General features: G+C 48.5%; 1 protein-coding gene across 2 annotated transcripts in view; it reads right to left on the reverse strand.

Moving 5' to 3' along the window:
- MOCOS (molybdenum cofactor sulfurase) overlaps positions 1–26,805 on the reverse strand; it is a 2,173,869-nt gene that overhangs the window by 1,086,468 nt on the left and 1,060,596 nt on the right. The window lies entirely within an intron of this gene.

Below are 26,805 nucleotides of genomic sequence, written 5' to 3' on the forward strand. Positions count from 1 at the left end.
GGTGCACACAAGATGAATTGAATTTTGGAAATGGGAGGGCAGTCTTGATTAGATTATAACAGCATATGAATACCCACTGATGGATGTTTAGGGGGTCTGGCCCAACGTTACAACTAGCATAAAAGGGGTCTCAGGCCTGTCCTCCACCCCCACCCCCGCCGACATCATCTACTTTAAGAAATGGCACATTATGGTAACAGTTTAAAGAATGCAACTTGTTTTTCAGTATTTAATTAAGTGTTAGCATTATTCTACTTTTATTACTATTTGAGATAACTGTAGGAAGTTGGCTCTGTATGTGCTATTTCAAAGTAAGGAATAGCATGCACAGAGTCCAAGGGTTCCCCTTAGAGGTAAAATAGTGGTAAAAATAGATAATACTAATGCTCTATTTTGTGGTAGTGTGGTCGAGCAGTAGGCTTATCCAAGGAGTAGTGTTAAGCATTTGTTGTACATACACATAGACAATAAATGAGGTACACACACTCAGAGACAAATCCAGCCAATAGGTTTTGTTATAGAAAAATATCTTTTCTTAGTTTATTTTAAGAACCACAGGTTCAAATTTAACATGTAATATCTTGTTTGAAAGGTATTGCAGGTAAGTACATTAGGAACTTTGAATCATTTCAATTGCATGTATACTTTTCAAGTTATTGACAAATAGCTACTTTAAAAGTGGACACAGTGCAATTTTCACAGTTCCTGGGGGAGGTAAGTTTTTGTTAGTTTTACCAGGTAAGTAAGACACTTACAGGGTTCAGTTCTTGGTCCAAGGTAGCCCACCGTTGGGGGTTCAGAGCAACCCCAAAGTCACCACTCCAGCAGCTCAGGGCCGGTCAGGTGCAGAGTTCAAAGTGGTGCCCAAAACGCATAGGCTAGAATGGAGAGAAGGGGGTGCCCCGGTTCCGGTCTGCTTGCATGTAAGTACCCGCGTCTTCGGAGGGCAGACCAGGGGGGTTTTGTAGGGCACCGGGGGGGACACAAGCCCACACAGAAATTTCAACATCAGCAGCGCGGGGGCGGCCGGGTGCAGTGTAGAAACAAGCGTCGGGTTTGCAATGTTAGTCTATGAGAGATCAACGGATCTCTTCAGCGCTGCAGGCAGGCAAGGGGGGGCTTCCTCGGGGAAACCTCCACTTGGGCAAGGGAGAGGGACTCCTGGGGGTCACTTCTCCAGTGAAAGTCCGGTCCTTCGGGTCCTGGGGGCTGCGGGTGCAGGGTCCTTTCCAGGCGTCGGGACTTAGGTTTCAGAGAGTCGCGGTCAGGGGAAGCCTCGGGATTCCCTCTGCAGGCGGCGCTGTGGGGGCTCAGGGGGGACAGGTTTTGGTACTCACAGTCGGAGAGTAGTCCTGGGGTCCCTCCTGAGGTGTTGGATCTCCACCAGCCGAGTCGGGGTCGCCGGGTGCAGTGTTGCAAGTCTCACGCTTCTTGCGGGGAGCTTGCAGGGTTCTTTCAAAGCTGCTGGAAACAAAGTTGCAGCCTTTCTTGGAGCAGGTCCGCTGTCCTCGGGAGTTTCTTGTCTTTTCGAAGCAGGGGCAGTCCTCAGAGGATGTCGAGGTCGCTGGTCCCTTTGGAAGGCGTCGCTGGAGCAGGATCTTTGGAAGGCAGGAGACAGGCCGGTGAGTTTCTGGAGCCAAGGCAGTTGTCGTCTTCTGGTCTTCCTCTGCAGGGGTTTTCAGCTAGGCAGTCCTTCTTCTTGTAGTTGCAGGAATCTAATTTTCTAGGGTTCAGGGTAGCCCTTAAATACTAAATTTAAGGGCGTGTTTAGGTCTGGGGGGTTAGTAGCCAATGGCTACTAGCCCTGAGGGTGGGTACACCCTCTTTGTGCCTCCTCCCAAGGGGAGGGGGTCACAATCCTAACCCTATTGGGGGAATCCTCCATCTGCAAGATGGAGGATTTCTAAAAGTCAGAGTCACCTCAGCTCAGGACACCTTAGGGGCTGTCCTGACTGGCCAGTGACTCCTCCTTGTTGCTTTCTTTGTTCCCTCCAGCCTTGCCGCCAAAAGTGGGGGCCGTGGCCGGAGGGGGCGGGCAACTCCACTAAGCTGGAGTGCCCTGCTGGGCTGTGACAAAGGGGTGAGCCTTTGAGGCTCACCGCCAGGTGTCACAGCTCCTGCCTGGGGGAGGTGTTAGCATCTCCACCCAGTGCAGGCTTTGTTACTGGCCTCAGAGTGACAAAGGCACTCTCCCCATGGGGCCAGCAACATGTCTCTAGTGTGGCAGGCTGCTGGAACTAGTCAGCCTACACAGACAGTCGGTTAAGTTTCAGGGGGCACCTCTAAGGTGCCCTCTGGGGTGTATTTTGCAATAAAATGTACACTGGCATCAGTGTGCATTTATTGTGCTGAGAAGTTTGATACCAAACTTCCCAGTTTTCAGTGTAGCCATTATGGTGCTGTGGAGTTCGTGTTTGACAAACTCCCAGACCATATACTCTTATGGCTACCCTGCACTTACAATGTCTAAGGTTTTGTTTAGACACTGTAGGGGTACCATGCTCATGCACTGGTACCCTCACCTATGGTATAGTGCACCCTGCCTTAGGGCTGTAAGGCCTGCTAGAGGGGTGTCTTACCCATACTGCATAGGCAGTGAGAGGCTGGCATGGCACCCTGAGGGGAGTGCCATGTCGACTTACTCGTTTTGTCCTCACTAGCACACACAAGCTGGCAAGCAGTGTGTCTGTGCTGAGTGAGAGGTCTCCAGGGTGGCATAAGACATGCTGCAGCCCTTAGAGACCTTCCTTGGCATCAGGGCCCTTGGTACTAGAAGTACCAGTTACAAGGGACTTATCTGGATGCCAGGGTCTGCCAATTGTGGATACAAAAGTACAGGTTAGGGAAAGAACACTGGTGCTGGGGCCTGGTTAGCAGGCCTCAGCACACTTTCAATTGTAAACATAGCATCAGCAAAGGCAAAAAGTCAGGGGGCAACCATGCCAAGGAGGCATTTCCTTACACAACCCCCCCCCAAACGAAAGAGGATGAGACTAACCTTTCCCAAGAGAGTCTTCATTTTCTAAGTGGAAGAACCTGGAAAGGCCATCTGCATTGGCATGGGCAGTCCCAGGTCTGTGTTCCACTATAAAGTCCATTCCCTGTAGGGAGATGGACCACCTCAACATTTTAGGATTTTCACCTTTCATTTGCATCAGCCATTTGAGAGGTCTGTGGTCGGTTTGAACTAGGAAGTGAGTCCCAAAGAGGTATGGTCTCAGCTTCTTCAGGGACCAAACCACAGCAAAGGCCTCCCTCTCAATGGCACTCCAACGCTGCTCCCTGGGGAGTAACCTCCTGCTAATGAAAGCAACAGGCTGGTCAAGGCCATCATCATTTGTTTGGGACAAAACTGCCCCTATCCCATGTTCAGAGGCATCAGTCTGCACAATGAACTGCTTAGAATAATCTGGAGCTTTTAGAACTGGTGCTGAGCACATTGCTTGTTTCAGGGTGTCAAAGGCCTGTTGGCATTCCACAGTCCAGTTCACTTTCTTGGGCATTTTCTTGGAGGTGAGTTCAGTGAGGGCTGTCACAATGGATCCATATCCCTTCACAAACCTCCTGTAATACCCAGTCAAGCCAAGGAATGCCCTGACTTGAGTCTGGGTTTTTGGAGCTACCCAGTCCAGAATAGTCTGGATCTTGGGTTGGAGTGGCTGAACTTGGCCTCCACCTACAAGGTGGCCCAAGTAAACCACAGTTCCCTGCCCTATCTGGCATTTGGATGCCTTGATAGAGAGGCCTGCAGATTGCAGAGCCTTCAAAACCTTCTTCAGGTGGACCAGGTGATCCTGCCAGGTGGAGCTAAAGACAGCAATATCATCAAGATAAGCTGTGCTAAAGGACTCCAAGCCAGCAAGGACTTGATTCACCAACCTTTGGAAGGTGGCAGGGGCATTCTTTAAACCAAAGGGCATAACAGTAAACTGATAATGCCCATCAGGTGTGGAGAATGCTGTTTTCTCTTTTGCTCCAGGTGCCATTTTTATTTGCCAGTACCCTGCTGTCAAGTCAAAGGTACTTAAGAATTTGGCAGCACCTAATTTGTCTATGAGCTCATCAGCTCTAGGAATTGGATGAGCATCTGTCTTGGTGACAGAATTGAGCCCTCTGTAGTCCACACAAAACCTCATCTCTTTCTTTCCATCTTTGGTGTGAGGTTTGGGGACTAAGACCACTGGGCTAGCCCAGGGGCTGTCAGAGCGCTCAATTACTCCCAATTCCAGCATCTTGTGGACTTCCACCTTGATGCTTTCCTTAACATGGTCAGACTGTCTAAAAATTTTGTTCTTGACAGGCATGCTGTCTCCTGTGTCCACATCATGGGTACACAGGTGTGTCTGACCAGGGGTTAAGGAGAAGAGTTCAGGAAACTGTTGTAGGACTCTCCTACAATTAGCTTGCTGTTGGCCAGAGAGGGTGTCTGAGTAGATCACTCCATCTACTGTGCCATCTTTTGGGTCTGATGACAGAAGATCAGGGAGAGGTTCACTCTCTGCCTCCTGATCCTCATCTGTTACCATCAACAGATTCACATCAGCCCTGTCATGGAAGAGCTTAAGGCGGTTCACATGGATCACCCTCTTGGGGCTCCTGCTTGTGCCCAGGTCCACCAGGTAGGTGACCTGACTCTTCCTTTCTAGCACTGGGTAAGGGCCACTCCATTTGTCCTGGAGTGCCCTGGGAGCCACAGGCTCCAGAACCCAGACTTTCTGTCCTGGTTGGAACTCAACCAGTGCAGCCTTTTGGTCATACCAAAACTTCTGGAGCTGTTGGCTGGCCTCAAGGTTTTTGGTTGCCTTTTCCATGTACTCTGCCATTCTAGAGCGAAGGCCAAGTACATAGTCCACTATGTCTTGTTTAGGCTCATGGAGAGGTCTCTCCCAGCCTTCTTTAACAAGAGCAAGTGGTCCCCTTACAGGATGACCAAACAGAAGTTCAAAGGGTGAGAATCCTACTCCCTTCTGTGGTACCTCCCTGTAAGCGAAAAGCAGACATGGCAGGAGGACATCCCATCTCCTTTTGAGTTTTTCTGGGAGCCCCATGATCATGCCCTTTAATGTCTTGTTGAATCTTTCAACTAAGCCATTAGTTTGTGGATGGTAAGGTGTAGTGAATTTATAAGTCACTCCACACTCATTCCACATATGTTTCAGGTATGCTGACATGAAGTTGGTACCTCTGTCAGACACCACCTCCTTAGGGAAACCCACTCTGGTAAAGATACCAATGAGGGCCTTGGCTACTGCAGGGGCAGTAGTCGACCTAAGGGGAATAGCTTCAGGATACCTGGTAGCATGATCCACTACTACCAGGATATACATATTTCCTGAGGCTGTGGGAGGTTCTAGTGGACCAACTATGTCCACACCCACTCTTTCAAAGGGAACCCCCACCACTGGAAGTGGAATGAGGTGGGCCTTTGGATGCCCACCTGTCTTACCACTGGCTTGACAGGTGGGGCAGGAGAGGCAAAACTCCTTAACCATGTTGGACATATTGGGCCAGTAGAAGTGGTTGACTAGCCTCTCCCACGTCTTGGTTTGTCCCAAATGTCCAGCAAGGGGAATGTCATGGGCCAATGTTAGGATGAACTCTCTGAACAGCTGAGGCACTACCACTCTCCTAGTGGCACCAGGTTTGGGGTCTCTGGCCTCAGTGTACAGGAGTCCATCTTCCCAATAGACCCTATGTGTTCCATTTTTCTTGCCCTTGGACTCTTCAGCAGCTTGCTGCCTAAGGCCTTCAAGAGAGGGACAGGTTTCTTGTCCCTTACACAGCTCCTCCCTTGAGGGTCCCCCTGGGCCTAAGAGCTCAACCTGATAAGGTTCAAGCTCCAAAGGCTCAGTTCCCTCAGAGGGCAGAACTTCTTCCTGAGAAGAGAGGTTCCCTTTCTTTGGCTGTGTTGCAGTTGGTTTCCCAACTGACTTTCCTTTCCTCTTGGTAGGCTGGGCCATTCTTCCAGACTCCAGCTCTACTTGTTCACCCTGTGCCTTGCATTGTGCTCTTGTTTTCACACACACCAGTTCAGGGATACCCAGCATTGCTGCATGGGTTTTTAGTTCTACCTCAGCCCATGCTGAGGACTCCAGGTCATTTCCAAGCAGACAGTCCACTGGGATATTTGAGGAGACCACCACCTGTTTCAGGCCATTGACCCCTCCCCATTCTAAAGTAACCATTGCCATGGGATGTACTTTTCTCTGATTGTCAGCGTTGGTGACTGTGTAAGTTTTTCCAGTCAGGTATTGGCCAGGGGAAACCAGTTTCTCTGTCACCATGGTGACACTGGCACCTGTATCCCTCAGGCCCTCTATTCTAGTCCCATTAATTAAGAGTTGCTGTCTGTATTTTTGCATGTTAGGCGGCCAGACAGCTAGTGTGGCTAAATCCACCCCACCCTCAGAAACTAGAGTAGCTTCAGTGTGGACCCTGATTTGCTCTGGGCACACTGTTGATCCCACTTGGAGACTAGCCATACCAGTGTTACCTGGATGGGAGTTTGGAGTGGAACCTTTCTTGGGACAGGCCTTGTCTCCAGTTTGGTGTCCATGCTGTTTAAAGCTATGACACCAGGCCTTTTTGGGATCAAAGTTTTTACCCTTGTACCCATTGTTTTGTGAAGAGGCTCTGGGCCCACCCTCCTGTGCAGGTTTTTGGGGGCCTGTAGAAGACTCTTTACTATTTTTAGTTTTGGTTGTCTCATCACCCTTCCCCTGGGGAGTCTTTGTGACCCCTTTCTTTTGGTCACCCCCTGTTGAAGTCTTGGACACCCTTGTCTTGACCCAATGGTCCGCCTTCTTTCCCAATTCTTGGGGAGAAATTGGTCCTAGGTCTACCAGATGCTGATGCAGTTTATCATTGAAACAATTACTTAACAGGTGTTCTTTCACAAATAAATTGTACAGCCCATCATAATTACTTACACCACTGCCTTGAATCCAACCATCTAGTGTTTTTACTGAGTAGTCTACAAAGTCAACCCAGGTCTGGCTCGAGGATTTTTGAGCCCCCCTGAATCTAATCCTATACTCCTCAGTGGAGAATCCAAAGCCCTCAATCAGGGTACCCTTCATGAGGTCATAAGATTCTGCATCTTGTCCAGAGAGTGTGAGGAGTCTATCCCTACACTTTCCTGTGAACATTTCCCAAAGGAGAGCACCCCAGTGAGATCTGTTCACTTTTCTGGTTACACAAGCCCTCTCAAAAGCTGTGAACCATTTGGTGATGTCATCACCATCTTCAAATTTAGTTACAATCCCTTTAGGGATTTTCAACATGTCAGGAGAATCTCTGACCCTATTTATGTTGCTGCCACCATTGATGGGTCCTAGGCCCATCTCTTGTCTTTCCCTCTCTATGGCTAGGATCTGCCTTTCCAAAGCCAATCTTTTGGCCATCCTGGCTAACTGGATGTCCTCTTCACTGGAGTTATCCTCAGTGATTTCAGAGGTGTTGGTCTCTCCTGTGAGGGAACCAGCATCTCTGACTATTATTTTTGGAGTCAGGGTTTGAGGGACCCTGTTCTCCCTAGATAGGACTGGTAGGGGGGAATTTTCCTCCAAGTCACTATCCTCTTCCTCTGAGTTGCCACCCTCAGAGGGGTTGGCCTTTTCAAACTCTGCCAAAAGCTCCTGGAGCTGTATTTTGGTAGGTTTGGGGCCCATTGTTATTTTCTTTATTTTACAGAGTGACCTTAGCTCCCTCATCTTAAAATGGAGGTAAGGTGTGGTGTCGAATTCCACCACAGTCACATCTGTGCTAGACATTTTGCTTCTAAAAGTTGGAATACTTTTTAAGAATCTACAACTGGTTCTAGAATCTAATTCAAACTTTTACAAACTTTTAAACTCTAAAAGAAATGCTAAACAGGATCTAACACAAGGCCCTAGCAGGACTTTTAGAATTTAGAAAACTTTTCAAATTGCAAAAATCAATTTCTAATGACAATTTTGGAATTTGTCGTGTGATCAGGTATTGGCTGAGTAGTCCAGCAAATGCAAAGTCTTGTACCCCACCGCTGATCCACCAATGTAGGAAGTTGGCTCTGTATGTGCTATTTCAAAGTAAGGAATAGCATGCACAGAGTCCAAGGGTTCCCCTTAGAGGTAAAATAGTGGTAAAAATAGATAATACTAATGCTCTATTTTGTGGTAGTGTGGTCGAGCAGTAGGCTTATCCAAGGAGTAGTGTTAAGCATTTGTTGTACATACACATAGACAATAAATGAGGTACACACACTCAGAGACAAATCCAGCCAATAGGTTTTGTTATAGAAAAATATCTTCTCTTAGTTTATTTTAAGAACCACAGGTTCAAATTTAACATGTAATATCTTGTTTGAAAGGTATTACAGGTAAGTACATTAGGAACTTTGAATCATTTCAATTGCATGTATACTTTTCAAGTTATTGACAAATAGCTACTTTAAAAGTGGACACAGTGCAATTTTCACAGTTCCTGGGGGAGGTAAGTTTTTGTTAGTTTTACCAGGTAAGTAAGACACTTACAGGGTTCAGTTCTTGGTCCAAGGTAGCCCACCGTTGGGGGTTCAGAGCAACCCCAAAGTCACCACACCAGCAGCTCAGGGCCGGTCAGGTGCAGAGTTCAAAGTGGTGCCCAAAACGCATAGGCTAGAATGGAGAGAAGGGGGTGCCCCGGTTCCGGTCTGCTTGCAGGTAAGTACCCGCGTCTTCGGAGGGCAGACCAGGGGGGTTTTGTAGGGCACCGGGGGGGACACAAGCCCACACAGAAATTTCACCCTCAGCAGCGCGGGGGCGGCCGGGTGCAGTGTAGAAACAAGCGTCGGGTTTGCAATGTTAGTCTATGAGAGATCAACGGATCTCTTCAGCGCTGCAGGCAGGCAAGGGGGGGCTTCCTCGGGGAAACCTCCACTTGGGCAAGGGAGAGGGACTCCTGGGGGTCACTTCTCCAGTGAAAGTCCGGTCCTTCGGGTCCTGGGGGCTGCGGGTGCAGGGTCCTTTCCAGGCGTCGGGACTTAGGTTTCAGAGAGTCGCGGTCAGGGGAAGCCTCGGGATTCCCTCTGCAGGCGGCGCTGTGGGGGCTCAGGGGGGACAGGTTTTGGTACTCACAGTCGGAGAGTAGTCCTGGGGTCCCTCCTGAGGTGTTGGATCTCCACCAGCCGAGTCGGGGTCGCCGGGTGCAGTGTTGCAAGTCTCACGCTTCTTGCGGGGAGCTTGCAGGGTTCTTTCAAAGCTGCTGGAAACAAAGTTGCAGCCTTTCTTGGAGCAGGTCCGCTGTCCTCTGGAGTTTCTTGTCTTTTCGAAGCAGTTGCAGTCCTCAGAGGATGTCGAGGTCGCTGGTCCCTTTGGAAGGCGTCGCTGGAGCAGGATCTTTGGAAGGCAGGAGACAGGCCGGTGAGTTTCTGGAGCCAAGGCAGTTGTCGTCTTCTGGTCTTCCTCTGCAGGGGTTTTCAGCTAGGCAGTCCTTCTTCTTGTAGTTGCAGGAATCTAATTTTCTAGGGTTCAGGGTAGCCCTTAAATACTAAATTTAAGGGCGTGTTTAGGTCTGGGGGGTTAGTAGCCAATGGCTACTAGCCCTGAGGGTGGGTACACCCTCTTTGTGCCTCCTCCCAAGGGGAGGGGGTCACAATCCTAACCCTATTGGGGGAATCCTCCATCTGCAAGATGGAGGATTTCTAAAAGTCAGAGTCACCTCAGCTCAGGACACCTTAGGGGCTGTCCTGACTGGCCAGTGACTCCTCCTTGTTGCTTTCTTTGTTCCCTCCAGCCTTGCCGCCAAAAGTGGGGGCCGTGGCCGGAGGGGGCGGGCAACTCCACTAAGCTGGAGTGCCCTGCTGGGCTGTGACAAAGGGGTGAGCCTTTGAGGCTCACCGCCAGGTGTCACAGCTCCTGCCTGGGGGAGGTGTTAGCATCTCCACCCAGTGCAGGCTTTGTTACTGGCCTCAGAGTGACAAAGGCACTCTCCCCATGGGGCCAGCAACATGTCTCTAGTGTGGCAGGCTGCTGGAACTAGTCAGCCTACACAGACAGTCGGTTAAGTTTCAGGGGGCACCTCTAAGGTGCCCTCTGGGGTGTATTTTGCAATAAAATGTACACTGGCATCAGTGTGCATTTATTGTGCTGAGAAGTTTGATACCAAACTTCCCAGTTTTCAGTGTAGCCATTATGGTGCTGTGGAGTTCGTGTTTGACAAACTCCCAGACCATATACTCTTATGGCTACCCTGCACTTACAATGTCTAAGGTTTTGTTTAGACACTGTAGGGGTACCATGCTCATGCACTGGTACCCTCACCTATGGTATAGTGCACCCTGCCTTAGGGCTGTAAGGCCTGCTAGAGGGGTGTCTTACCCATACTGCATAGGCAGTGAGAGGCTGGCATGGCACCCTGAGGGGAGTGCCATGTCGACTTACTCGTTTTGTCCTCACTAGCACACACAAGCTGGCAAGCAGTGTGTCTGTGCTGAGTGAGAGGTCTCCAGGGTGGCATAAGACATGCTGCAGCCCTTAGAGACCTTCCTTGGCATCAGGGCCCTTGGTACTAGAAGTACCAGTTACAAGGGACTTATCTGGATGCCAGGGTCTGCCAATTGTGGATACAAAAGTACAGGTTAGGGAAAGAACACTGGTGCTGGGGCCTGGTTAGCAGGCCTCAGCACACTTTCAATTGTAAACATAGCATCAGCAAAGGCAAAAAGTCAGGGGGCAACCATGCCAAGGAGGCATTTCCTTACAATAACTAACAGGAATTTTCCCCTTTACAGCTCCATGAGCTAGCTATACTTTAAGGAAATGTGTTTCAAATGGAGTTTTGAAAGCACTTCCAAAAAGTAAAATAAAATAGAACAGAATATAAATTCAATTGTTTTTTATTCTTCTTCTGTCTTTACGGGAAAATGTGTAGCAAATGATGCATTTCCAGATACATTTTACAAACAACCATTGATAATAACGGAATGCGTTTTTAAAGTAGCTTTAAACACATTGGTGCATATCGATTAATACACTGACATTGTACCCCCAAAGATATGGTCCTACTGCCAATCAGCACTACAATGGCTGCACATGGTCCCTTCAGGCCAGGCCTCAGTGGAACAGTTAGTAGGAAAGGTCGATGAGCAAGGCAGAGGGTATTGGTGGAGCGTAGGCCCAGCTCGGTCAGTGTGTGGTGATGAGCCCACTTTTACTTGTCACAAGAACAAGAAATAGCCAGGCAGCCGCCCAGCCCTCGTTGCTGAGGCTTGGACCTGGTGTCTGATCTGTGCAGGTGTCTGCAGTCATTTTTGAGGATCCAGACTAATTTTCACCATTATACCCCGACCTAAAAAAGAACAGAACAACGCTGAAAAGAGAGAAGAATGATGAGAAGGAAGGGAAACAGTTGAGAAACGGAACTCAATGAAAGTTAGAAGAAGATAGGATGTGTATGATGGTGGAATATAGAGGAATAATGTGGAGTCAAAACTATACAGTCTTGGTTTTTAGCAACCATGGCATTATTGCGCGCCAGAGAAGGGCTCCTTAGTAAATCTTTGGACTACTGTGATGATTTATTTACTTACGTATTTCCTTGTTTGTTTATTAGGAAAATTAAGGGACATATTTATACTCAGTTTGCACCGAATATGCGTAATTTTTTAATGCAAATTCGGCATAAACCTAACACCATATTTATATTTTGATGCTAGACACGTCAAGTGTCAAAATATTGGAGTTTGCACCATTTTCTGGATGCATGAACCTACCTTGCGTCAATGAGATGTAAGTTAGGCTCTCCCATCTAAAAAATGGTGCTATCCCCATAGCCCCATATTTATCTCCCCAAGCTAAAATGACGCACAAAGGGAGTGTTGCGTGGGCTCTCATTATTCTAAATGAGACTACTGGATTTCTAGGTAGCAGGATCTATAACGGTGTGGGGGACTGAGTCTGACCCACGTGTAAAGAACTCTGTCACCCTAAATCCGGTTTTTGCTCCGGCTAACTAGCAGTGCCTCCTTTCTCCCATGTGGAAGGAATGATTCGGCAGCCGAGCGCATGACATCTTTGGAACTTCTCAGGGAAGTCGTGGTTACTCAGATCCAAACCAACTCTCTTATTTCCAATATGATCTCATATACAAATGACAAAGACAGTATACGTTTTATATAATGTTTTTTAATAAAACAACTGTATTTTAGATATTAAGGCGTGAGCCGCAATAACCAGAACGATACAACACAGTAGGATTGTAATAGTCACCAGGAGAGTAAAACATAAGAACAAAGCTATCATATTGTCTAACAGTTTCTACTCTCCCTCTGCTTGTTCTATTTAGAGCACAGCATGTTAAGCTTCTAGCTTGCCTATTAGAATCACTGTGGAGACATCAGCCCTCATACCTGAGCAAAGACCTGTGATCTTGGTTCAGCATCTGCAACGAGGCAGTCAGCGTCTAGTTGTGGTTCCCTGGTCGGAATCTCCCTCTTGCATGTATTGGGACAAGGAAGTGATTTTATAACTAACATGTCATCGTGATCACAAAATGTCCCTACGCAGGAATGCCAAGTCTAAACTCCTACCACGTCTATCGGCAATGTACCAGACTGTATCCTTGACTGAAGCACAGAGTAAATATGTTATGGAGAACTCCAGTGCTGAAGTAGGCAAAACAGTGTGATATGAATAAAAAACAACACCGTAGAACTGTCTATTTGAAAAATAACAATACGAAGCCTAATAAAAAGCATGTAGATCAAAGTGCACAGAGGCTCTAAGCTGTCAGCAAATGAATAAAATATATTCAGGGCAAAGTGCACAAAGGCCTAAAGCCTGAAGCTAAAGCGCAATGAATACGTAAAACTAACCACACTACACCCTCCCCTTGTCGGTAGCAAGTGGTTCCAATAATATAAAAGGATGCCCCAAATATAAACAATACCTAAAACAATTATTTCGACAAGGTGAGAAGACAACAAAGTCATAAATTTAAGTAACATGTGACCATAAAGCCAAATTCAATATAGTGTCAATTTCGTAAAAATCCAATCGTCAGATAGAAGCAATAGAACGCAGGAGTTCCTCCACTTCGATATATGTCAATACCGGAAGATACACGCCACAAAGTATCATGGAGCAGGTGTGATCTAAAGCCCCAAAACCATTCAGGGCGGCACCCCGTGTAGGGCCTTTGAAAGAGACAATACCATCTTCCTCCAGGAAGGGAATCTCATAAACCGCCTCACGAAGCAAGCGCATCCGTAGTACACAAGTCTGGGAATGAGCCCTAATCGGGAACATCAACAGATCAGTATCGACCATTGGAGGGCGCTGCAATGAGAGACAGAGAGCCAGTGCATGTTCAAACGAGCACCAAAGGCATCGAAACACGGGTTGCACACAATCCAAAACCAGTCTGAATGACAGAGACCAGTCACACTCCAAATATCCCAGGAGTGTCGCTCCAAAATGCTGCATCATGCGTTCACGACACAGCTGCGCTGACGGGAGCAGCAATACAGGATCTCGTCGTGACGGGACAGCCATTGCGAAAAAATAGCAACAACAGCAAGACTCCAGCCAATAAAGCCAAAGTAATCGGGAAACCCCCAAAAATGCTTCCGAAAATAGAATGTATAGCCGAAAGTATCAAACCGAATATGGAAGAGAAGGTATGGGCAAAACCAACACCAACGACTTTGAAAAAATGTGCAATACCAGCAGTGCTGGATGCATTAAATATACGTCCCACAAGTTCACCGAAGTGATTTGGAAAGTTAGTATTCAAAAGGGACTGTATCTCCGCCGATGACCTTGCCACTTGAAGTGCGTAGGTCTCGCTAGCAGATGTAAGGGCCACATGCTTTTGAGACAATAAAGCTTTTAGCCGACTCAACTTGCCGAAATCAACCTTGGAAGTAGCAATATGAGGCCAGATGTCCGCTACCTCCCTAAATTGAGTGGGGGGAAACAACACATTCCCGCAGCACGTAACGGCCTTGTTGACAACGACGATGTAAACTATTCCGGCACGCAGGCCAAAGCAGCGTTCGCTGTTAAGAACAATGTAACTGCCGTTAGAAAGCACCTGGAAAGTGTTTTTTAATAACCGGGACTGGAACTCCCTTCAGATAACAACCGAAGTTAGCAATCGAAGCGTTACACGCCCCATGCAAGGACAGCTGTTTACAAACCATTGAATGGCTGACAGAAGCTTCGCATTCGCTGCCGCTAAGAAAAACCTCCTTCAAACCATTAACACATCTGTACTGAAAGGGAAGATCCCACACCTCGTGTATGTAACTGTCTCCCAATAGCAAACACAACAAGTGATGGACGGAATGCTGAACATTGTCAAACATTCACCCCCAGTACAGTGATCTGGGCCTAAATCCATCGTTTTTTTGCTGCCCATGCCATTCCAGTTTGGACCCAGCCATATGCAAATCAGTCTTGACCCTGTTCCCCATGGGAACAGTCCAGCCCGAACTGCTAGGCCAGGTCTTCCCTGGACTGGAAACAAGCATCCTGGGACCGGTTTCAGGGTTTCACCCCTCATCAGCCAGGCTAGCTTGAATCCAGTGGCATGGGAAGCACGGGACCCACGTCTGGGCATACCCTTCCCACTTAGGGCGACAAAGCAAACACAACAAGTGATGGACGGAATGCTGAACATTGTCAAACATTCACCCCCAGTACAGTGATCTGGGCCTAAATCCATCGTTTTTTTGCTGCCCATGCCATTCCAGTTTGGACCCAGCCATATGCAAATCAGTCTTGACCCTGTTCCCCATGGGAACAGTCCAGCCCGAACTGCTAGGCCAGGTCTTCCCTGGACTGGAAACAAGCATCCTGGGACCGGTTTCAGGGTTTCACCCCTCATCAGCCAGGCTAGCTTGAATCCAGTGGCATGGGAAGCACGGGACCCACGTCTGGGCATACCCTTCCCACTTAGGGCGACAAAGCAAACACAACAAGTGATGGACGGAATGCTGAACATTGTCAAACATTCACCCCCAGTACAGTGATCTGGGCCTAAATCCATCGTTATTTTGCTGCCCATGCCATTCCAGTTTGGACACAGCCATATGCAAATCAGTCTTGACCCTGTTTCCCATGGGAACAGTCCAGCCCGAACTGCTAGGCCAGGTCTTCCCTGCACTGGAAACAAGTATCCTGGGACCGGTTTCAGGGTTTCACCCCTCATCAGCCAGGCTAGCTTGAATCCAGTGGCATGGGAAGCACGGGACCCACGTCTGGGCATACCCTTCCCACTTAGGGCGACAAAGCAAACACAACAAGTGATGGACGGAATGCTGAACATAGTCAAACATTCACCCCCAGTACAGTGATCTGGGCCTAAATCCATCGTTTTTTTGCTGCCCATGCCATTCCAGTTTGGACCCAGCCATATGCAAATCAGTCTTGACCCTGTTCCCCTGTTAAACGATGGATTAAACCCAGATCTGTGACTGGGGGTGAGTGTCTGACAATGTTCAGCATTCCGTCCATCACTTGTTGTTTTTGCTTTGTCGCCCTAAGTGGGAAGGGTATACCCAGACGTGGGTCCCGTGCTTCCCATGCCACTGGATTCAAGCTAGCCTGGCTGATGAGGGGTGAAACCCCGAAACCGGTCCCAGGATGCTTGTTTCCGGTCCAGTGAGGACCTGGCTTGGCAGTTCGGGCTGGACTGTTCCCATGAGGAACAGGGTCAAGACTGATTTGCATATGGCTGGGTCCAAACTGGGGTGGCATGGTGAGCAAAAAAACGATGGATTAAACCCAGATCTGTGACTGGGGGTGAGTGTCTGACAATGTTCAGCATTCCGTCCATCACTTGTTGTTTTTGCTTTGTCGCCCTAAGTGGGAAGGGTATACCCAGACGTGGGTCCCGTGCTTCCCATGCCACTGGATTCAAGCTAGCCTGGCTGATGAGGGGTGAAACCCCGAAACCGGTCCCAGGATGCTTGTTTCCGGTCCAGTGAGGACCTGGCTTGGCAGTTCGGGCTGGACTGTTCCCATGAGGAACAGGGTCAAGACTGATTTGCATATGGCTGGGTCCAAACTGGGGTGGCATGGTGAGCAAAAAAACGATGGATTAAACCCAGATCTGTGACTGGGGGTGAGTGTCTGACAATGTTCAGCATTCCGTCCATCACTTGTTGTTTTTGCTTTGTCGCCCTAAGTGGGAAGGGTATACCCAGACGTGGGTCCCGTGCTTCCCATGCCACTGGATTCAAGCTAGCCTGGCTGATGAGGGGTGAAACCCCGAAACCGGTCCCAGGATGCTTGTTTCCGGTCCAGTGAGGACCTGGCTTGGCAGTTCGGGCTGGACTGTTCCCATGAGGAACAGGGTCAAGACTGATTTGCATATGGCTGGGTCCAAACTGGGGTGGCATGGTGAGCAAAAAAACGATGGATTAAACCCAGATCTGTGACTGGGGGTGAGTGTCTGACAATGTTCAGCATTCCGTCCATCACATGTTGTTTTTGCTTTGTCGCCCTAAGTGGGAAGGGTATACCCAGACGTGGGTCCCGTGCTTCCCATGCCACTGGATTCAAGCTAGCCTGGCTGATGAGGGGTGAAACCCCGAAACCGGTCCCAGGATGCTTGTTTCCGGTCCAGTGAGGACCTGGCTTGGCAGTTCGGGCTGGACTGTTCCCATGAGGAACAGGGTCAAGACTGATTTGCATATGGCTGGGTCCAAACTGGGGTGGCATGGTGAGCAAAAAAACGATGGATTAAACCCAGATCTGTGACTGGGGGTGAGTGTCTGACAATGTTCAGCATTCCGTCCATCACTTGTTGTTTTTGCTTTGTCGCCCTAAGTGGGAAGGGTATACCCAGACGTGGGTCCCGTGCTTCCCATGCCACTGGATTCAAGCTAGCCTGGCTGATGAGGGGTGAAACCCCGAAACCGGTCCCAGGATGCTTGTTTCCGGTCCAGTGAGGACCTGGCTTGGCAGTTCGGGCTGGACTGTTCCCATGAGGAACAGGGTCAAGACTGATTTGCATATGGCTGGGTCCAAACTGGGGTGGCATGGTGAGCAAAAAAACGATGGATTAAACCCAGATCTGTGACTGGGGGTGAGTGTCTGACAATGTTCAGCATTCCGTCCATCACTTGTTGTTTTTGCTTTGTCGCCCTAAGTGGGAAGGGTATACCCAGACGTGGGTCCCGTGCTTCCCATGCCACTGGATTCAAGCTAGCCTGGCTGATGAGGGGTGAAACCCCGAAACCGGTCCCAGGATGCTTGTTTCCGGTCCAGTGAGGACCTGGCTTGGCAGTTCGGGCTGGACTGTTCCCATGAGGAACAGGGTCAAGACTGATTTGCATATGGCTGGGTCCAAACTGGGGTGGCATGGTGAGCAAAAAAACGATGGATTAAACCCAGATCTGTGACTGGGGGTGAGTGTCTGACAATGTTCAGCATTCCGTCCATCACTTGTTGTTTTTGCTTTGTCGCCCTAAGTGGGAAGGGTATACCCAGACGTGGGTCCCGTGCTTCCCATGCCACTGGATTCAAGCTAGCCTGGCTGATGAGGGGTGAAACCCCGAAACCGGTCCCAGGATGCTTGTTTCCGGTCCAGTGAGGACCTGGCTTGGCAGTTCGGGCTGGACTGTTCCCATGAGGAACAGGGTCAAGACTGATTTGCATATGGCTGGGTCCAAACTGGGGTGGCATGGTGAGCAAAAAAACGATGGATTAAACCCAGATCTGTGACTGGGGGTGAGTGTCTGACAATGTTCAGCATTCCGTCCATCACTTGTTGTTTTTGCTTTGTCGCCCTAAGTGGGAAGGGTATACCCAGACGTGGGTCCCGTGCTTCCCATGCCACTGGATTCAAGCTAGCCTGGCTGATGAGGGGTGAAACCCCGAAACCGGTCCCAGCATGCTTGTTTCCGGTCCAGTGAGGACCTGGGTTGGCAGTTCGGGCTGGACTGTTCCCATGAGGAACAGTGTCAAGACTGATTTGCATATGGCTGGGTCCAAACTGGGGTGGCATGGTGAGCAAAAAAACGATGGATTAAACCCAGATCTGTGACTGGGGGTGAGTGTCTGACAATGTTCAGCATTCCGTCCATCACTTGTTGTTTTTGCTTTGTCGTCCTAAGTGGGAAGGGTATACCCAGAAGTGGGTCCCGTGCTTCCCATGCCACTGGATTCAAGCTAGCCTGGCTGATGAGGGGTGAAACCCCGAAACCGGTCCCAGGATGCTTGTTTCCGGTCCAGTGAGGACCTGGCTTGGCAGTTCGGGCTGGACTGTTCCCATGAGGAACAGGGTCAAGACTGATTTGCATATGGCTGGGTCCAAACTGGGGTGGCATGGTGAGCAAAAAAACGATGGATTAAACCCAGATCTGTGACTGGGGGTGAGTGTCTGACAATGTTCAGCATTCCGTCCATCACTTGTTGTTTTTGCTTTGTCGCCCTAAGTGGGAAGGGTATACCCAGACGTGGGTCCCGTGGTTCCCATGCCACTGGATTCAAGCTAGCCTGGCTGATGAGGGGTGAAACCCCGAAACCGGTCCCAGGATGCTTGTTTCCGGTCCAGTGAGGACCTGGCTTGGCAGTTCGGGCTGGAATGTTCCCATGAGGAACAGGGTCAAGACTGATTTGCATATGGCTGGGTCCAAACTGGGGTGGCATGGTGAGCAAAAAAACGATGGATTAAACCCAGATCTGTGACTGGGGGTGAGTGTCTGACAATGTTCAGCATTCCGTCCATCACTTGTTGTTTTTGCTTTGTCGCCCTAAGTGGGAAGGGTATACCCAGACGTGGGTCCCGTGCTTCCCATGCCACTGGATTCAAGCTAGCCTGGCTGATGAGGGGTGAAACCCCGAAACCGGTCCCAGGATGCTTGTTTCCGGTCCAGTGAGGACCTGGCTTGGCAGTTCGGGCTGGACTGTTCCCATGAGGAACAGGGTCAAGACTGATTTGCATATGGCTGGGTCCAAACTGGGGTGGCATGGTGAGCAAAAAAACGATGGATTAAACCCAGATCTGTGACTGGGGGTGAGTGTCTGACAATGTTCAGCATTCCGTCCATCACTTGTTGTTTTTGCTTTGTCGCCCTAAGTGGGAAGGGTATACCCAGACGTGGGTCCCGTGCTTCCCATGCCACTGGATTCAAGCTAGCCTGGCTGATGAGGGGTGAAACCCCGAAACCGGTCCCAGGATGCTTGTTTCCGGTCCAGTGAGGACCTGGCTTGGCAGTTCGGGCTGGACTGTTCCCATGAGGAACAGGGTCAAGACTGATTTGCATATGGCTGGGTCCAAACTGGGGTTGCATGGTGAGCAAAAAAACGATGGATTAAACCCAGATCTGTGACTGGGGGTGAGTGTCTGACAATGTTCAGCATTCCGTCCATCACTTGTTGTTTTTGCTTTGTCGCCCTAAGTGGGAAGGGTATACCCAGACGTGGGTCCCGTGCTTCCCATGCCACTGGATTCAAGCTAGCCTGGCTGATGAGGGGTGAAACCCCGAAACCGGTCCCAGGATGCTTGTTTCCGGTCCAGTGAGGACCTGGCTTGGCAGTTCGGGCTGGACTGTTCCCATGAGGAACTGGGTCAAGACTGATTTGCATATGGCTGGGTCCAAACTGGGGTGGCATGGTGAGCAAAAAAACGATGGATTAAACCCAGATCTGTGACTGGGGGTGAGTGTCTGACAATGTTCAGCATTCCGTCCATCACTTGTTGTTTTTGCTTTGTCGCCCTAAGTGGGAAGGGTATACCCAGACGTGGGTCCCGTGCTTCCCATGCCACTGGATTCATGCTAGCCTGGCTGATGAGGGGTGAAACCCCGAAACCGGTCCCAGGATGCTTGTTTCCGGTCCAGTGAGGACCTGGCTTGGCAGTTCGGGCTGGACTGTTCCCATGAGGAACAGGGTCAAGACTGATTTGCATATGGCTGGGTCCAAACTGGGGTGGCATGGTGAGCAAAAAAACGATGGATTAAACCCAGATCTGTGACTGGGGGTGAGTGTCTGACAATGTTCAGCATTCCGTCCATCACTTGTTGTTTTTGCTTTGTCGCCCTAAGTGGGAAGGGTATACCCAGACGTGGGTCTTGTGCTTCCCATGCCACTGGATTCAAGCTAGCCTGGCTGATGAGGGGTGAAACCCCGAAACCGGTCCCAGGATGCTTGTTTCCGGTCCAGTGAGGACCTGGCTTGGCAGTTCGGGCTGGACTGTTCCCATGAGGAACAGGGTCAAGACTGATTTGCATATGGCTGGGTCCAAACTGGGGTGGCATGGTGAGCAAAAAAACGATGGATTAAACCCAGATCTGTGACTGGGGGTGAGTGTCTGACAATGTTCAGCATTCCGTCCATCACTTGTTGTTTTTGCTTTGTCGCCCTAAGTGGGAAGGGTATACCCAGACGTGGGTCCCGTGCTTCCCATGCCACTGGATTCAAGCTAGCCTGGCTGATGAGGGGTGAAACCCCGAAACCGGTCCCAGGATGCTTGTTTCCGGTCCAGTGAGGACCTGGCTTGGCAGTTCGGGCTGGACTGTTCCCATGAGGAACAGGGTCAAGACTGATTTGCATATGGCTGGGTCCAAACTGGGGTGGCATGGTGAGCAAAAAAATTATGGATTAAACCCAGATCTGTGACTGGGGGTGAGTGTCTGACAATGTTCAGCATTCCGTCCATCACTTGTTGTTTTTGCTTTGTCGCCCTAAGTGGGAAGGGTATACCCAGACGTGGGTCCCGTGCTTCCCATGCCACTGGATTCAAGCTAGCCTGGCTGATGAGGGGTAAAACCCTGAAACCGATCCCAGGATGCTTGTTTCCGGTCCAGTGAGGACCTGGCTTGGCAGTTCGGGCTGGACTGTTCCCATGAGGAACAGGGTCAAGACTGATTTGCATATGGCTGGGTCCAAACTGGGGTGGCATGGTGAGCAAAAAAACGATGGATTAAACCCAGATCTGTGACTGGGGGTGAGTGTCTGACAATGTTCAGCATTCCGTCCATCACTTGTTGTTTTTGCTTTGTCGCCCTAAGTGGGAAGGGTATACCCAGACGTGGGTCCCGTGCTTCCCATGCCACTGGATTCAAGCTAGCCTGGCTGATGAGGGGTGAAACCCCGAAACCGGTCCCAGGATGCTTGTTTCCGGTCCAGTGAGGATCTGGCTTGGCAGTTCGGGCTGGACTGTTCCCATGAGGAACAGGGTCAAGACTGATTTGCATATGGCTGGGTCCAAACTGGGGTGGCATGGTGAGCAAAAAAACGATGGATTAAACCCAGATCTGTGACTGGGGGTGAGTGTCTGACAATGTTCAGCATTCCGTCCATCACTTGTTGTTTTTGCTTTGTCGCCCTAAGTGGGAAGGGTATACCCAGACGTGGGTCCCGTGCTTCCCATGCCACTGGATTCAAGCTAGCCTGGCTGATGAGGGGTGAAACCCCGAAACCGGTCCCAGGATGCTTGTTTCCGGTCCAGTGAGGACCTGGCTTGGCAGTTCGGGCTGGACTGTTCCCATGAGGAACAGAGTCAAGACTGATTTGCATATGGCTGGGTCCAAACTGGGGTGGCATGGTGAGCAAAAAAACGATGGATTAAACCCAGATCTGTGACTGGGGGTGAGTGTCTGACAATGTTCAGCATTCCGTCCATCACTTGTTGTTTTTGCACTGTCTCCCAATAGTTCATATCTACCCAACGGAATGTGCTTCAAACAAGAAGTAAATTGCAAAGTAGAGATAGGCAAATTAATAACCCCATGTATCAACCATTCAGCTGACGGAATCTCAGCTACCGTGAAAGGCAGTTTCTCTAATTTCTCAATATTTAACATAACATATGTCGCTTCCTTTTTAGCCATCAGTTGTTGTTGACGAGTCAAATTAAAAGAGATAAAGATCTCTCTGGCATGAACGTGCTGCCATGGAACGCGACCCGCCTTCAAGGTCTGAAGAGTCCAACCCAGCTGCATGATGGACCGCGTCTGACTCTGCCCATGATATAAAGAAGACATGTCTGATTTAATAATGTCAATGGCAGAGGAAACAATGCTGTCAATCGTGTAAACACGGTCAGAAAGGGTATGCATGCCATTATCAACAACAGACAAAGTCTGCATCAGATTCTCCTGATCAATCTGCCTCAACCGGGCTGCAGCCTCTTGTTGTGAAAGCTTCCAAATCTCATTATAAACCTCGTATAAAAACCTTTTCTTCCGTGGTACTTTGGGACCTGACAAAAAATCTTGTAAATCAGTATCATTAGACAGTAACGTGAGATGTGACTTAACTGCATCCAGCGTGGATGACTTCAACCATTGCTGGCAAAGCTTCCCCACACTGTATGTAGTTATAATATCAGCATGTTCTGGTGATACGTAACGAGGGTCTGCCCTACTAGTCCTGAACCCCCCTGAAGAGGTGACAAAACGTTGATGACACACATTAGTGTCTACAGGCCATAATAACCACCCGCCTGGATGTAACGATGAAGTGTTAAGCGTACCATTCTGGACCCAATGTGTAAAGTCACTGAAAGTAGCATTCACATAGTGCTGCCAATTTTTTAATTTAGAAGGGACAGGTATACTAGGCAAAGTTAACTCCCTAATTGTCGCTAAGCCCAAACAGCTAGTCTGTTGTACTGTGTCATTGAGGAAAATCATCTGCACAGGGATAATACATGCTCTAAATAACGTGTCCCTGCCTCGCATTTGCCAATTTTTCGAACCCCAAACACTTTTCAAGTCAACAGTTTTAAACCAGTATTCATATCCCTCGACCGAAAGTTTAGATACAAACAAATTGGAATACAGTAATTTAGTATCGGTCAATAACATTTGCTTATTAGAATACGGTGCAACTTTAAAATAGTAGGACTTAGCATTACGTGGATCATGCCCAGAAAAATATGCAAATTTATCATAATACGTTTTCGAACTCCCTTGTGGAGGAGTCGAGCAATGTTCCCATTGCACATAATTAAACATGGGCTTGGGGCTACTAGCTTTATGAATAAAGTGGTGTCCATAATAGTTGTAACAAAACATGTCACCATGATTATCTCTAAACTGGTAAGCATCATCATCGTCATAGACAGTATAATATTGCAAATCCGTTAGCATAGAATCTACTGTCTTCACATCCCAATCATCAGAAACAATGCCAGGTATAACAATATCATTCATTGATAATTTGAGGACATACGGTATTTGAATCAATTCAGTGGGACCATATATATCAAACATTACTTTATCCCACACAATCCCATCCGGAACCGGTATTGCAGAAATGTTTACAGTGGACAAGTCTCTTCGAACCATATGAGACGAAAAATGCGGTTTTAACACAGTCTCCACGTGCTCAATGTCAGATCGATCAGGAAGAAAATGACCATGTATTATCAGAAAAAAAGTAACCACAAATCCCAACCATAATAAAATAGTCATCACGGCCAAAAACAGCCAAAAATAGTTCCAAGGAAAAACAAAATATGTGCGTTTAAGCCAACCCAGCAGCCTTCGTGGACCGTGGACAGAAGACATCGAGGACGAGGAGCCGGACACATCATTATCAGCGTCGTTGAAGCAGCCAGAAGCAGTTCTAGCAAAAGGTGCAACTGTGAACAAAGAAGCAGATGGAGGCTCTCGCCGTGGCACGCTATAAACCACATGTTCAGAAACGTCAGTAGAACGTACAGCAATTTGATCAAAAGATTCCATATTAATCGCCGTCAGTGGAACAATCGCAAGATCATCATCCACCCTCCCCAAGCTCGGAGAGGAAACAGGGTCGGTGAAAATCACCTGCAGCGGGACTTCTTCCCCAGTAGTGAGAGGGATTCCGGAACTACAGGGTGTCCCTCTTGGTCTGCTGTGCAGAATCGGCCACATGTTGTAACTTGACATTATCAATGGAAACAAAGCGATTTCCTTTGGCGCCTCGTAGCGGCGGTAAAATCACAGTTCTCGTGCCGCTCACCTCCAACACAGGGACAGGTTCTCGATAAGAAGGACCAAATTCTTTTTTAACTGCGACCTTTTCACGCACTAGATCCCCAATCCTGGGTATCCAACCAGTAGTTGTTACTGGCTCATCCTTAATTCCTGAGGAGGCAGCACTGGCAGAAGAGTTATCTTCACGGAATTGTTGTAAATCCTGCAAAACAGTGACACGATCATTTATGTCAAAGGGCGTATCTGCCGCCTCCACACCAGGACCATCTAGATCAGGAACATACATTCGTGTTCCAAACAGGCACTCATATGAAGTACGACCCCCCAGTGACCTCCTAGGCAAGTTATTAAGTGCTCTTTGTACTCCATATAGGTGGGCTAGCCAACCACGACCCGTACCTATAACTCTGGCCGTTAAGGACTGCTTTAAATCACGATTTAAACGCTCCACAACAGAATTTCCCTCGGGATGAAATGGAGACGAGAATTGGAGTTGGACCCCCAACGAAGCCATGGTGTCCCTGAATGCCTTAGAGGCAAAAGCAGGGCCCTGGTCCGAATGAAAAGCCGCAACTGCAAATATATCGACAAAGATGCGCAAATCTTTAATAACAGTTCGAGCATCAGCCGAGCGTTGTGGCCAGACCCACACAAATCTAGAGCACGAATCTACAGCAACCAATATATATTTGTATGCACTATCTGGTGTCAGCGGACCACAATGATCCAAGTACACACACTGTAATGGTTTATTTGAAATCAGAAGGAGCGTCTGCTGCGGGCGTCTAGCCAACGATGCTTTAATTTGTTGACAAACGTCACAACAAAGGACATATTGCTTCGTCTCTTTATAAAGACCAGGCCACCAGTAACGAGCCTGTAAAAGTGAAATCGTGGCAGCCACCCCAGCATGTGCAGAAGCCACCCCCTCATGTGCTGCAGAAATCAATCTAGGTCTCTCAATTTTATTGGGAATTTCACGTACACCAATGCCTGGAATTGTAACAGTAGCATTCAGCGCACCATTCAAGCAGTAACTATATTTTGAAGGAAATCCTTTAGGAAAGGGCGTGCCATCAACCGTAGCCTTTATGGCAGCTGAAATTTCTGTGTCTGGTTTGGTACTCGAACGAGTCACTCCCGCCACAGTGGCGACAGCCACTGCCGATTTCGTGGCTTCATCAGCCAAAGTATTCCCAGCAACGTGAATGCCAACGCGCTGGTGTCCAAGTGTATGCACAACATGGACTTTAGGAAGCGTTTCCTTCAGATCCGCAACCTTACCCCACAACATCTTATGTTTAATGGTGTTGCCTTTAGAATCTCTGAACCCATTCATCTTCCAATAGTGTAGATATTCGTTGAAAGACTGCACACAGTAGTAGGAGTCACAGACCAGCAAGGTTAAAAGCGCCGGATCCGTGTGCTCCAACGCTAACAATAGAGCTTTGAGCTCAGCTAGCTGTGCCGTGCAATCTCCCAATGTTTTAGTATAAGTATGTCGGGGGCAGAACACTTCCCCCTCCATAGTGCCGCACACCACCGCACATGCAGCAGAATACTGTTGTTTAGTCCCAACCGCTGGTTGCGCAGAGCCATCGGTATACATGACCACTTGATATTGGTCAATAGGCAACGTACCAGCAGGAACAGGGTATTCCATTTCATATTGAAGAAATTCTTGAGTCTGCAGTTTAGGGTCAAATATGTAATCTACATCAGTGGCTGTCAAAGACGTAGCCCATTGTATCCATCGCGGGTGCAAAGCTTTCGAATTTGGAACACTCGCTTTTGTAACTGCCTCTAAGGCTGGAATTGGGGAAACGACAACTATGCGTTGACCCTGGGCCAGCGGTCTTTCTTTAATAACAGCCATCTGTACAGAAGTGAGAATTTTCTCAGTCTGTGCAAAACGTTGTTCTGCAGCAGAATACAAGTGAGACTTGTATGCAATCGGGACTGTTTCCCCCTCATTAAAGGTGACATAAGTAAACCCAACAGCCCCAAGTATCACCCTGATGACTAAATGTGTCTTATTGTCCCGTGTGTGTAAGTGTTTAACTGCTAAGAGATCACTTTGTAATTCTCGTAGTATGTGTGTATGTTCAATCGTCCAAAATCTACTCAAAAAATTCGGGCGAATCAACTCGTATAAGGGTTTTATACGCGTCGCATAATCAGGAATGTAAGTTCTGCCAAAATTCAGAAACCCCAACAATGACTGGAGCTTCCGAACCGTATTAGGAGGCTGCAATAAAGCACATTTCTCAAAAAAATGTGGCGCTAAGCTCTTGCCCTCACTCGACAACTCATATCCCAGGAAAATGACGCTGAGGAAGGCAATCTTTGATTTCTTAAAATTAAACTTATAGCCAATATCAGCAAACCCCACAACAATGCGCGATACACGCCTTAGATGTTGCAGAATCTCATCATCTGTCAGATATATGTCATCAACATATGATAATGCTTCAGGGTCGAACTCATGCAGCATTTCAGTTACACGAGCCGAAAACAGTCCTGGGCTATTCTTATACCCCTGAGGCAAACGACAAAAAAAATTCTGAGAGCCAAACGCACTGAAACAGGTATAGTCCCGACTCTCGGGCGCTATATTCTGGCAGAAAAATCCATTCGAGATATCCAATGTTGTTTTGTATTTCTTACGCACTATATTATTCATAAGCGCTGCGCTATGTGAATTCTGTATTGCATATGTGCATGTATGACTATTCAAATGTCTGTAATCCACCACTATCCTATATGAATGGTCTGATTTAGCAACCGGAAATAAGGGATTATTCATCGGCGAGACACAGGGCTCAAATACACCCTGGTACTCCAATTGTGTAAGAATTTTCCTAACCAATGCCCTTGCTTCAAATTTGATAGGATACTGCGGTTGTGGC

The sequence above is a fragment of the Pleurodeles waltl genome, chromosome 2_2 (assembly GCF_031143425.1).
Source record: "Pleurodeles waltl isolate 20211129_DDA chromosome 2_2, aPleWal1.hap1.20221129, whole genome shotgun sequence".
Lineage (NCBI taxonomy): Eukaryota > Metazoa > Chordata > Amphibia > Caudata > Salamandridae > Pleurodeles > Pleurodeles waltl.